At 40.8% G+C, this 14,447-nt stretch overlaps 1 long non-coding RNA gene across 1 annotated transcript; it reads left to right on the top strand.

Annotated features, from left to right (window-relative positions):
- Positions 1-12,499: 12,499 nt before the first annotated feature.
- Positions 12,500-14,138, top strand: LOC147313682 (uncharacterized). The gene is made up of 3 exons (XR_015124977.1): positions 12,500-12,956; positions 13,757-13,912; positions 13,997-14,138. It is a non-coding gene; the product is annotated as an uncharacterized LOC147313682 (long non-coding RNA).
- The last annotated feature ends 309 nt before the right edge of the window (positions 14,139-14,447 follow it).

Genomic DNA, 14,447 nt, shown 5'->3' with positions numbered 1-14,447 from the left:
GGGAGTAAAAAGCAAGAACCCAGAAGTTTTCTCTTAGAGTTGAGATAAGCTTAAGAAGAGAAAAAGGATGGGAGAGTTTGAACGGATGCGGGGAAGGGATATGTGAAAAAATGTTTCATATATCATTCTCTAAGCTTAATAAGTTTCAAAGATACACAAGCAACATTGTTTTGTCATCCTCACCAAGCTACTCTATGTGTTTTTGTTTTGTTGCTGGAGATTAATCCTATTTCTGATTGGTAAGTAGATTACAGCTACCGTAGGCTCACACAGCGCTCCCTAAGCTGCTTACTTAGAGGATTCAGCAAGTCATCAGTTGCCATGATAACTGCTCTGGTAGCAAATAGTGAAAGGGTTAACAGTGGGATTATTATGTGCATACAAACACAATAAGTAGGCTACAAAGCAGGAACTATTACATATTATTCATGTGCATTAGAATTCCATATAGCCAATAACATTTCATTGCATTATGTAATGGTTGCATGATTCATTTTCTCTGCCTCCTGGATGGCAGCTGATTATATTAAATACATCTATTGTTACATTCCTATACTTTCAACCTCTGCTTTAACAAATGTCTCGCTCCATTGTGCTTTCACCTCTCTCAAAGGTTATATTTAATAATGCACTCTGAGAATTGTCAACCTTGTCACTCAAAACAATTGCAGAGCCTTTCTGCTAGCGGAGTATATATATTTCTTCCTCCTTTGCGTCTGTATGGATCGGGGAAACAAATCTGCCGTCCTTGTTGGTGCTCAAGGACACACAATACAGTGTGGCCAGTATTATCAAATTGTTACAAAGACAAACCTTGAGAGCCGCAGGCTACAACTGACTTGGAAAGTGTTTTGAATTTTTTATGAAGCATACCTGATAGAGAACGATGGACCCCGTGATAATGTCACCGTCACAGACAGATGTAGGGTATTTAATTTTCTGCAGTAAAAGAAGACGGAGAACTTTATATTAGTTGTCAGAATGGATTGTTTAAGAACAATGGTGGGAATTTTCTCCTAAAATTTACCTGCTTAAATAGAGAATTTTGTCAGGTCATCAAGTGATTATTGGTCATGAGCCAGTTGCATCAACTGTCACCCCAAATGATTTTTTTGGTGCTATTTTTTGTTTTAGTGTTCAGTAAAAGCAAAACTTGGTACATGTTTTTGCCCTTTGGAGTATTAAAGCACAATCCCCGATGTGAATTCTGAACCGCGTCCTTCAAAAAGGAAACATTTAAAAGCCACCATTTAATATTCAAAATATTCATCAAAGTTAGATGCTGAGTGCATTATCAATTTTTAGAGGAACACAGACAAGTTCACACATGCATTTCAGTTTACTTGTCAGGAGACGTAGCACACAGATTGTGAAAACAGATGTACCTTTTGAAAGAGGCTTTTTTTCTTGCATTATTGAAAATGTTGCATTCTGTGTTTTTGGTGCTTGACTGACTCTGAGGAATAAAAGTCAGACTATCTTTGTCCTTGCAGTCTCAGTGTTGAAAAGACTTAAGTTTAACACAGCAAAACAGTGGTATAAACTGTATTTATCTGTATTGTGTGTTGTAGACAAAGTAGCGTAAATGTGCGACGAGGATTTCTATAAAAACTTGCAAACCTGCAATTTACAGACACGGACTCAAACAGCTGGAATCACTTCCCAGGTGCCAGGAATCAGATCCCGGATCCCACAGAGCCCATATTTCTTTGGAGGTGGAAGACTGAAAGATTCGCAGATATCACATCATACAGATGTGAACAATAAAGTGAACATCTGTAAGCGATATCCTCTCAAACTACATTTCATCTCTGCAAAGAGACACGATTCTTTCAGACCAAACAAAACCTGCTGAACTTCCTGCCCCCCCCCCTTTTTTTTTTTTATGCACCATGGACCATTATCTTTTTAAATGCACTTTCAATTGAGCTTGGGAGCTGTAAAACTGGAGTCTGACTGAGTAAATATTCTGCAACTGGTCATAGAGACAGCAGTAAAGTTTTCCTTAACGGCCCATGTGTAGCGATGCCGTGGATGCATCTTTTGTTCATGGCAAACTGAAAGTGTGCTGACCACACGATAGCAAGTGAACCAGATGATACAATTAGACAAAACTGCCTGTAATAACAGGAAATAAAACGTTGGCCTAACAAGTGTGAGATAAATGTGACGCACTAATCCTCTGTCTAAGCCAACGTTAAATCCCGTGTTATAAAAGGTATAATCCCCTAAAATTGTACTAAGCATTCTTTTCTAAAAAATTACACCTCATTAGTCTACACATTCGTTTTGTGACAACAACAATGAGGAGAAGAATGAGAGAAAGACAGGAAGACTGCAAAGATAAAACAAATATAATACATACAATACATTTGTCTGTTGAGTATTCGTTGCTAGAGTATTAGATTTCTTCTTCTTGCTCTGTCTAGACAGTTTTGTGCCTATTTTGGTTTAATTCCACATAAAGGCTGACAAGAGTCTCCAACCGGTTTTTACACTCCACTGTGTTTTTGTTCGTGTTAAAAAGTGTAATATCCAAACAGCTTGTCACAAAAATAAAGGATTCAAATGAACTAATTTCCGTACCCACGGCTCAATAGTTATAATTTCTTTTTAAAATAAGTCTTCCTTAATTTTCCGAATAGTTTTTTGTTCTTTTTTGTTATTTAAAAACACAACACTTCTATTAGTGATCTCTGATGGTGTGATGTTCACAAATCATACATTCACCTACATGTTTTTAATTTCTTTTGCTTGCTTGCTGCTAGGATGTGTCACCTCTCTGGTCAACTGGCCACTGAGGCATCATATGACATCACAGGACTGTCTGGAAAACCTAAGAGTGAACATATCAGCGCTACAATGAAGTACGAGTCTAAGAGCGAAAGCTGAAGGCCTACACAGAGTAGAAAAGCACAATATAAGAACCAGTCCATTTACCATTTAACATGCAGTGATCCAGGAGCTGATTCTTCTTCTGGCTACATAATATTTTGTATACATTCATTGTGGGAACACAATTATTATATTTAATTTGGGGATTTTGCAGACTCAATGCTGCTCTCCTAGTCAAAGAAATAAAGCAACATACAACTACAGCATAACTTCCATTCTTCTTGTTAAAATGTGGCACTTACCTCACTTGCAAGGCAACTTTACCACCAAAACTCGACCCAGCACATACGTTTCATGGAAGTAACCCTATGCTCACAACCGGTGGCGGTACGAGCCTGTAGCCCCAGGCTACCAAAGTCTGATAAACCCCCGTCTTTCTCCTCATCCTTCCTCTAGAGCCAGAAAAGGAGTAACAACTTTTTCACATCCCTCAAGCCCACAAATCTGATTTGCAACAAATAGTACACTAACAGCGACTTTTAAGACAGGGCCATGACCTGATTGGTTACTCTATTCAAAATCTGTCCAAACATGATTTATGCATTATTGTAAAGACGGTATTGTATTTGCTACTGCCACTGCTGCTTCTTCTTTTTTTAATATTAGAGATTTCGTCCTTTGCTTCTTTATTGAAATGCATTCTGATGACTAGCTCGCTTACATAAGCCACCTTTTCTATTCAGGACAGAAATAAGTGATTGGCTGGCTTTCAGGATTATTGGAAACAACATGCTGCACAATGCAGTCACTGCTGGCCAGACAGTTAAACGAATTAAAGTGAATGCATTTGAAAAAGCATCTTTGAACTAATATTTAACTCTGAATGACTCACATAACCAACATCTCTAATTTAAATCTTAAAAACCTGATTAAATTGTTCTATCTTTCCAGCGGGTGCTATTTCAAACACTACCTGGACAGAATTTGTTTTTTTTTTTTATTGGAAGGAGTATATTAATACTAGAGATGGCACGATACCACTTTTTTATGTCCAATACCGATATCATAAATTTGGATATCTGCCGATACCGATATGAATCCGATATAGTGTTTTTTAATCAACAAAACTGTTTTTTAAATATCTTGCTGCATTTTGTATAAGTTCATACTCAAGTGTAAAACAACAACTACACTAAAGCTATTCTGTTATACCTGTATGCAAAAAAAAAAATTTCATAGTTCAGCAATACTGATCAATCTAATAAACTTAAACCTACACCATCCTCCCTATTCTGGTATTTTATTTTATTTAGTACTTAGCGTAAATATTAAGCAACCTAACTAATAGGGCTCCAACTCCCAGCAACAACAAAAATAAATAAATAAAAAATAGGGAACCACCCCTCACGCTCCACCTCATGATGCTTAATCGACGTAATCAACCTTAATTTGATGCAGTGTGAAAAAAATGCACAGAAATCAATTATTTTTCAAGAAATATTAAATAGATTCAACATCTTTCTTCAACAGAACTGCAGACTGCACAGATGGTACCTTCCCAAAGGAAAAACTACTATAGCTTATATATAGTACTATATTAGACTTAACAGTTACTATATACAGTAATGGACTTCTATACATTTTACATCAGATTAAAACTTTGGGTGTTGTTCAGCCGCTGGTTTCCTCTTTCTGGTGCAAAGTGGGCCAAAAACAAACAAGAGAGACAGACTCGCGACAGAAAAGCCGATCAGCTGATCATTAAGCAGTTTCACGATTGAAGTAGCAGCCGGAGAGGCAGTCGCTCCATATATCGCTTGTTAAGCTTAACGTGGGAATGCTTTACAAACATTCAGAGATGGACTTACACACTTGCTTTACTTCTCTCGGGATAACTTTGTCGGAGATGAAATGCCAGGTTGCTAGTGAAGCTCCAAATGCTATCCAGACCACCGACAGGTCCTGCATGCCACAGCTGCTCTATCACGTGATGCATACTGCTCCACATGCTAACGTTTTGAGGTGAGTTACGGCGTGTTGCAAGTTTTGTGAGGCGCTTTCGTGATATTTAATGGATCGGATTACATTTTTTATTTTTCTCCGATATCCGATCCAGTAATTTAGGTCAGTATCGGACCGATACGTAATATCGGATCGGTCCATCTCTAATTAATACCAAATGCAGTTGTGATATGTTTGACTACGGGCCTGTCTGCAAGGGAGGATTTTTAGAAAGGCAATCACTTCAAGAAAAAAATTTTTTTTTCTAAGCTTCTGCATTATGTTTTTAATTCAACTGTTGAAGAAAATAAAGATGTAGTAATTCTCTGCTTTGGAACATAGAAACAATTTTAGCTCCACCATCAAGGAGCAGCGAGGCTTCTGGAAACAAAGGTGTAGCTCATCAATATTGCATTCTCACATGTGTGATAAATCTAATACATTAATTTATATAAGGTAATTTATATAAAGTCCTGTAGCATCACATAAAGAGCAGCAGTGAATTTTTTAAAACTGCATTCTTGATATAGATTCTTATGTGTATTAATTTATGAAGACAATAAAGGAAGCTAATAAACAGCCTGTAAATGTATATCAAATAACAGAGATCCAGTATATTTAAAAGAAACGCTAAATGATGATTAAAATCTGAAAATAAATAATTGCCTGGGCGAAACGTTTCATTCATCCAAAGATGTTTACGCTGCAGGGACATTTGTGCTGTTCGGTTTGACATGTGATCCAGCTGTGCAGCACATTATGTGTACCTGACGTAATTCGAGACTGATACAGCGGAGCTGTAGCTTCTCTTTTCGGCAGTTACGCGTCCCTTTCTTACATCTCTTTCTCTCTCCGTCTCTGTGATCCTGGCTGGGAGGAGCTAAGATGTGAAGAGAAGATGCGAGTGCATCAAGCAGGAATAAAAAGCCTCCATAGTTTTGACACATATATTTTTAATGATTGGAAATGAAAAACTTGACCTTGCAAGTGGACATCATCTCTGTAAAAATGCAGAGTGTCTTTTCAGAGTTGTATAATGCCCCTTTTTGTAGATAAGGAATTACATATATCAGAAGCAGAAGAGATAAATGAATTTGGGTGATAGGAACAATTTATCTTCAATGCTTCACTGCACTTATTTACCAAATCTTTGCTTTTACAAAGGGATGCAACACTGGCTTTGACCAAAAAGGACACGTCATGTGGCTTCTGTGGCAACTGTGGTCATCAGTCATCTGGGTTGGATTTAAATACTCCTGAGAGACCCATACATCTAAAATGTTTCAGGGAAGAGCTCTACTGTGGCCAGTCCCGAATGCTATTTACATACAGCAAAGGGAATGGTCTCATGGACTAATTAATGTTTTGGGTTAAAAGACAAATTCTGATTTGAACGACAACTCACAATAAAAAAAATCCTGTAATGAGAGGACTAGTTATTAAAACAGTAATAGAAACCATTCTGTCATCCCGATCTATTCATTCAGATTAAACAGAAACAAAACTAAAAGTATTTAAGCAATACTTTATTTATGTACAAAAGATTTAGTTCCAGTTCCTAAAATTATTCCTGTGACATTTAATATTTTCGGTTGGGCTATTCATAAATTAACATTTTGGAATAAACTGGCTTCTTTTTTAAAAATCTTTTTCATTTATTCATTTTTTTTTTTTTTTTACATTTTACTTGTACATTTTTGCCAGTGTGCTTTAGCAGAATTGTGTTGGTGCCGTTTCAGATTGGACTGATGGTAGCGAGCCAAAATAATCAAGTAACCTCTCCGCTTTCACACTTTAATCAAAATATTTCCAAATCCTGCTGCACATGCAGACGTGTGACAAATCAATGGGAAAACTTACATGGAATGTCTTAAAAAGGTGTTGGGCCAACATGTGATCCCAGAACAGCTTTAGTATGCTTGGCACTCATTCTGAAAGTGTCTGAAGCTCAGCTGGATGACTAGAACATCATTCTACTAAATCAAATTTCCTCATTTAGTGTTTTGTTGACAGTCCAAAATGTCACATAGGTGTTCAGCTGGGTTGAGAGCTCAACTGTAGATGCCTTAGATTATCCACATATAATTAAATGGCATTTTTATTTTACCTAAATGTGCAATGCAATTATATTTACCCACGCATACTCAGTAGTAGATAAAAGGGTAATATTACAGGTTTGTACAGGAAAGAAGAAATAATGATACTTTAAGTACTTTTCAGCAGCGATAAAGTATAAACAACGGTAATTTGTGGAATTTCTTTATTCACGTTAATTCACGTTTTGAACTTTTATCAGAGTCATTTTGAAATGTCTGATTGACGCTTGAACAGTGTTTTGTAAAGAAAAAAAAATCAAGTTATATGTGACTCCAGAGATCACATGGGCCTGTGCCCTGTAGTGTTTTGTTGGTGTTTACGTTTTCTTCTTAGTGGGAAGTGGTGAATAGTCCTTCCATCCATCTTCTTCCGCTTACCCTGGGCCGGGTCACGGGGGCAGCAGCCTAAGCAGAGAAGCCCAGACCTCCCTCTTCCTAGCCACCTCCAGCTTATCCGGGGAAACACCAAGGCGTTCCCAGGCCAGCTGAGAGATATAATCTCTCCAGCGTGTCCTGGGTCTGCCCCGGGGCCTCCTCCTAGTGGGACATGCCCGGAACACCTCACCCAGGAGGCGCCCAGGAGGCATCCTTAGCTGGCTCCTTTCGATGTGGAGCAGCAGCTGCTCTACTCTGAGCCCCTCCCGGATGGCTGAACTTCTCACCCTCTCTCTAAGGGAGAGGCCAGCCACCCTTCGGAGGAAGCTCATTTCTGCCTCTTGTATCCGCGATCTCGTTCTTTCGGTCACTACCTACAGCTCGTGGCCATAGGTGAGGGTAGGGATGTAGTGAGAGGTTCACTTTTACACTCAGCTCTCTCTTCACCACGGCGGACCGGCGGAGCATCCGCATCACTGCGGCTGCAGCATCAATCCGACTGTCGATCTCCGGCTCCCTTCTCCCATCACTCGCAAACAAGACCCCGAGATACTTGAACTCCTCCACTTGGGGCAGGAACTCATCCCCGACCTGAATGGGCACTCCACCCTTTTCCGGCTGAGAACCATGGCCTCAGATTTGGAGGTGCTGATCCTCATTCCCGCTGCTTCACACTTGGCTGCGAACGTTCCAGTGCGAGCTGGAGGCCCTCACCCGATGAAGCCAACAGAACCACATCATCCGTGAAAAGCAGAGATGAGATTCTGAGGCCACCGAAGTGAAAGCCCTCCGCCACTTGGCTGCACCTAGAAATCCTGTCCATAAAAATTATGAACAGAATCGGTGACAAAGGGCAGCCCTGGCGGAGCCCATCACCCACCGGGAACGAGTCCGACTTATTGCCGGCAATGCGAACCAAGCTCTTGCAACGGTCGTATAGGGATCGAATGGCCTGTAGCAATGGACCAGACCACCAGTGTGTGAATGTGAGAGTGAATGAATAGTGGAATTGTAAAACGCTTTGAGGGTCTCAAAAAGCGCAATGTAAATGCAATCTATTAATTAGTGTCTGTTTTCCTGTATAATAACTGAAGTTATGCACTTCTTAAAATTATTTATGCACTACTTAAAGCTATATATGTCACGGGTTGCCGGGGCAAGTTCCTGGGTCCTAAACAAAACAAAGCAAAACAAAACAGGAGCACTAAGAGTTCAAAACAAAACATCCATAAAAAACACACAGGGCTCGTGAACAGGTCCAAAACAGGAAGTCCATCAGATCACAGGAGCTCAGGAGGTGATCGACACATAGTTCAGGAGGCCGACCCGGAGGCCAGCAGCACAGAGGTCCAAAACAAAACAGCTCAGGGGACCGGCCCGGAGGCCGACAGCACAGGAGTCCGAACAGTTCAGGGGGCCGGCCGTGCAGAGGGCAGCGGCAGCGGCGAAGGAGGTGACTGAGCTGGTCTGGAGGCCGACCGTGCGGAAGGCAACGGCAGCGACTCAGGCAAAGGGGGCCTGGAGGCCAGCTGGGTGGAAGGCAGCGGCAGCGATGACGACAGAACTGGTCCGGAGGCCAACTGTGCGGAAGGCACGGAGGCTGGACCACGCGAGGCAGAGGCAGAAGAAGAGGCTGGACCAGGCGAGGATGATGAGGCTGCTGCAGACGAGGATGAAGACTCTGAGGCTGGACCAGGCAAGAATGGCTCTGCAGGCAACGGCGTGGAAGCTGGAGACGGTGGCGCCACAGGTGATGGCGTAGAAGCCGGAGACGGTGGCGCTGCAGGCTGGACGGATCCCTCAGACCCTCCAGCGAAGACACGAGACGAAAGCCGGACGGGCCCCTTGGACCCTCCAGCAGAGGCTATCACAAAGCCAGCAGGCACGGAGTCCTTTGGCAGACACGAAGGCAATGGGCGCTGTGCTGAGCACTGGCTCCTCCCAGACAGCGCTGGCGCGGTGTAGTTTTCTGGGAGCTGCTTAACCTTCAGGGGTCCAGAGTCAGCTCAGGGCTGATACCCTGCCTCTGGGGAGGCCCTGAAGGAAGTTACAGTTCATGAGATACACCAAAGGTTATCATGTGATTCTCTCCCTGCATTGAATGAATGTGTGAGGCCGGTGACACTGAAGCCTGAGCTACGGGTAGCAGCGAGGCTGGAGACTGAGCTACGGGTAGCAGCGAGGGTGGAGACTGAGCTACGGGTAGCAGCGAGGGTGGAGACTGAGCTACGGGTAGCAGCGAGGGTGGAGACTGGGCTACGGGTAGCAGCGAGGGTGGAGACTGAGCTACGGGTAGCAGCGAGGCTGGAGACTGAGCTACGGGTAGCAGCGAGGCTGGAGACTGAGCTACGGGTAGCAGCGAGGCTGGAGACTGAGCTACAGGTAGCGACACTGGAGACTGAACTATAGGAGACAGTGGAGGCACAGGAGACTGAGCTAAGGGCGAGTGAGCAGCTGACACTGAAAACTGAGCGGAAGGTGGCTGCCGGGCAGCTAAACGAGCTTGAGGCTGGGCAGCTAGCTGAGCCGAAGGCTGCTGAGCAGGTGAATAGCCGTTCACTTTAGTAGCTGCCACACAAAACACAGCCCCAGAATAAACAGTTCCACAGTCCAAAACAGGAAAAGAGTCCTCAAGTCAAGTCAAGTTGGCTTTATTATTATTGTCACTTCAACCATATACAGTTAGTACACAGTGAAGCGAAACAACGTTCCTCCAGGACCAAGGTGCTACATGCAAAATAAATTTACAACATAAATTAACAGAAAACACTAAACTAGCTTTTTTTTTTTTTTTTTTTTTTGCCTGTCCCGTTTGGCTCTTTTGCATCAGAATTGTTGTCTAAAGGCAAAGAAAGATGCCCAACGGATTTACTTTACCAAATTGACCATCCCAGCCTTGCCGTAATGGTCCATTTGATTCACCTTTTATTGTTTATTTTATTTTCACTTACTGAATACGGGACAGACTTGACTGGGGGAAAGAAGGGGAGAAAAAAAGAGGGAAAGAGAAACAGCTGAGAAGAGGGACGGGGGAGAAGGGCAAAAGACAAAAACCAACAGAACGGGCAGAGAAAAAAAATGCATATATCAATCACCTGGATCACCTGCTGAGAAAGAAAAAAGAAAGCAAGCAGAAGAGAACAAGAGTAATAGAATAAACAACATCACAATGATATATGGGAATATGATAGTAAATACTAAATGTTAAACATTATTGTGCAGCACATAAGATCAACAGAACACAGTGTGCTTTGAGGTAGGAGCCAAAAAGGGTGTAGTTTGTGGGTGTGATCACCCGTGTGTCTGCTAGAGGGTGTGGGGGGGCCACAGCCCCGTCCTCCAGGGCGTGAAGCAGGTGTGGAGGAGATCAAAACTCCAGCCATCCAGAGGCCCCCAGAACACAAGAGACCAAGGAAGACCAACAGAGGGGCAGCTGCGCCACTGTCCCAGAAAGAGCTGAGGAGAGTCCCAGATGAGGGCTCACTCAGCAGCCGCGGAAAACTGGTGCTAGAATCGACCAGAATTCTTTGTAGAATTCTGCAGGAAAGCCGTCTGGACCTGGAGCCTTATTATTGTGCATACTTATCAGGGCTTCCTGGAGTTCACCTGGTGTCAGTGGTGAATCCAGTGCCATTACTTGAGTGTCCAATAATTTTGGAAGAGTTATGTTGTCCAAAAACTGATCAATTTCTTTTTTAGATGGGTTTATTTGTGGTGAATACAACGTTTTATAGAAATCCCTGAAAATGTTGTTTATTTGTATCGGTTCATATATTGTGTTCTCAGATGAATCTTGAACAGCACATATAGTTGTTTTTTATTTTTTTATTTTTTGCTGGTTTGCTAGAAATTGACCGGATTTATTACCATGTTCATAATTTTGTAGGCGTAGTCTTTGTACTAAGAATTTTGTTTTTTTATCAATTATCTCATTTAATTCTAGTTTTGTTTTGCGTATTTTGTTCAATGTTTCCTGATCTTGGTGGGACGCGTAGGCTTCTTCTAGTGATTTGATGTTTTTTTCTAATTCCTGAATATTTTTGTTTTCTTTTTTCTTTTTATGTGATGAGAAAGAAATTATTTTACCTCTCATCACAGCTTTCCCTGCTTCCCATAGAACAGAAGCTGATGTTTCGGGAGTGTCATTATAGTTCAAATATGAAGTCCACTCTTTTTTAAAATATTTAATAAAGTCTTCATCTTTAAGTATCCATCATTATTATTATTATTATTATTATTATTATTAAATCTCCAGTTTTTTCTTGGCGTAGTATTATTCTTGTGCATTAGTGTTAAAGATACAGGACCATGATCGCTGACAGCTATAGGGTGAATCTCAGTGTCTGAAATGTCGTTCAGCAGTGAGCTGCTGACCAAAAAATAATCCAGACGAGAGTAGGAGTGATGGACATCTGAGAAAAAAGTATATTCCTTACTGGTGGGGTGAAGGGAGCGCCATGCATCGCAAAGACCAAAGTCGCTCATATACTGTTTGATTATATTTGTGGACTGCCAATTACGCTGAGTTCCCGCTGTATTGAGCCTATCCATGTCTTCATTTAGTCCAAGGTTGAGGTCGCCTCCAAGAACAAGTGTGCCATCTAAGTGTTCAGAGAGTGCACTGAAAAAACCGTGAAAGAATGAGGGATCATCAACATTTGGACCATATACACTTGCAATACATAGCTTTTTATCACGTATAGATAGTTTAATGATTAAGAATCTGCCCTCTGGATCTATAACTGTATCGAGTACTGTGAAATTAATATTTTTATGTATTAAAATTGCTACTCCCCTTTGTCTAGAATTATAACAAGCTGAGAACACATTAGGAAACTCAGGTGTTTTAAGTTCATTCGAACCTCTAAGAGGTCTGTGGGTCTCTTGTAAAAGGACAACATCTGCCTGTAGTTTTTTGAGTTGGTTAAATATTTTTAACCTCTTTTCTCTGGAGCCAGCTCCATTTATATTCCATGTAATGAACCTCAGTGTACCCATAGATGTTTGTGTATAACTAGGGATGTATGCTGTGTGCGTTGCTTAGACAGGTGGAGAGAATACGTCACTTGTTCATAAATAAAGAGAAGGAGAGAGAGAAAAAATGTGTGGCGAGATGCTCCCTGAGTCGGACTTTGTGTATGCATAGTTACTAATACACTCAAAAAACAGATTCAGGTCCTCCTTTCAAAGAACACATGCAAATTATGTTAGTTGTTCACAAATGCAATTAAAAAATACCAAATTAATTTGATTTTCTTTGTGTAAACCTAAAATTATTCAAAACCAGCAGAGGCTGATTCTGAACACAAAATGAATGAGTTTGTTGGGGCACTGGGGGTAGGAGGAGTACATTTTTGCACTTAAGTATTTGTAAACTCAAAGAAATCAATTCAAGCCCCTCTTTAAGCTTAAACATTATTTTTAATCTCATTCAACGCAAATGTAGCACTCCAGCGTTACTGCAATTATTATTCGTGTGGTGAACCTAAATTATTTTCTCTCAAAGCAGTCTTTGTCACAAGAACACAAAGTTACTGAGTTACACAACGGTCCGCCTTCTTTGAAAATTTTGCGCTCTTTCAGGATCACCTAAATGAATGCAGCTGCTCTTGGCCTCTCTGTACTTTTTGGATAAAACTACACCTTCAGGTAAGGTAACATATTATTTTTCCATATATCCAATTGTGTATTTCTTTATCAGCTAAATCTATAATGCTATTTATCATAGAAGCTTGTAACAGTTGTTTTTTGAACTTTTGGTGGTGCTACCATTCTCTTCTCTGCTTGAAAACTATTTTTTTTGACAATATAGCCAGGTCTTTTCAAAAGTGCCTTGTTTTAGAGGAGAAATTGTGTAGCTGCCAACTTTTAAGTCGGAGCGTGTGCTAGCTTATTAGCAGCTAGCCATTGTGCTCAATGAAAGATGATGTCCTATAGCTAACTTCTTTCTTACTGTTTTCTTTTTATAATCTAAAAATATGGTATTCTGTGTTTATTATTATATGCTATTTTCTAGTAGAAAGTATCGTTTTGAGGTGTCTTTAAAAGCACTACATAGTTTACTGAGGGTGCTACCAAAAGCGAACCATGTGGCCGGAAGAGTAACTGCAGGCAGCACAATGCGCACTCCCATGACGTTCAAACCTATTTCTTATTATAAAAGATTTCGGCTACGTCCACACTTACACAGGTATTTTTGAAAACGGAGATTTTCCGTTTTCGTTTTAAAAAATAATCCCGTCCACAGGTAAACGCAAAAATGAAGGAAAACGCTGCTAGGAACATGCCAAAGCAACAGGTGGCGATATATTCCTAAACTCAGCTAAAAACAGTTTAGGTCTTGACAAACTTCACTGATGGTTCAAATGTTTAGCAACTTTCAGTGTGTTGATTCAGCAGTCTGTATTTAAACTTCTAGTTTACTATATTTATGTATGTTTTATTTCCAGGTGAATGCAGAGTTCCTGCAGATCACTACAAAACCCCTGCAGGCGAAGTTCTTGGCTCAGCTGGACAACTTAACAGACAAGCTGATGCAAATTTTTCAGGGGAGCAAAGGAGCAAAGGGCCAAAAGATCAAGGATATCATGGCGATCAGTAGTTTGGTTGGTACTAATGATAAACCCATCAATTAAATGCAATCAATCAATTCCATTTTTTTCACCCTTTTTTTTCCACCCTTGCATTAGTATGATGACATCGACATAAAGAGGGAGCATACTCTTAAAAGCCTGGTGATCTACTTTAATGAAGATCCAGACCTACTGTTCAAGGAGTATCTGGTACGCTTATCACACTTTCTTTTCTAGATTCAATTTGAGTTAGGTTCATCGCACACAAAATCCTCATATATTCAAAAGAGACAATATAATTGTGAAATAGTATTATTCTTAATAGTCATTGTTGAAACTTGCACTGGAGAGCACTTTTTAAGGGGACGGTTTCAGCAAAAATTCAATTGTTCATTCTTTTGGTGCTGCCATGTAGGTATCTACTGCCTCTATAAACACAGTAAATGTGGACAAAACATTCATCCATTTTCTGTCAGTGTTTCAATTCAGTTTATTTATATAGCGGTATATCACAACAACAGTCATCTCAAGGCACTTCAGAAAGTAAACACTCCAATGGAGTTCAGTT

This window comes from Aulonocara sp. 'chitande type north' Nkhata Bay, linkage group LG15, assembly GCF_057382095.1.
Source record: "Aulonocara sp. 'chitande type north' Nkhata Bay isolate Kocher_YH1m ecotype deep benthic linkage group LG15, A_spYH_male_GT1.1, whole genome shotgun sequence".
NCBI classification, from domain to species: Eukaryota; Metazoa; Chordata; class Actinopteri; order Cichliformes; family Cichlidae; genus Aulonocara; species Aulonocara sp. 'chitande type north' Nkhata Bay.
Note: the sequence above shows the minus strand (reverse complement) of the source record. Positions and strands in the feature narration are given on the sequence as shown.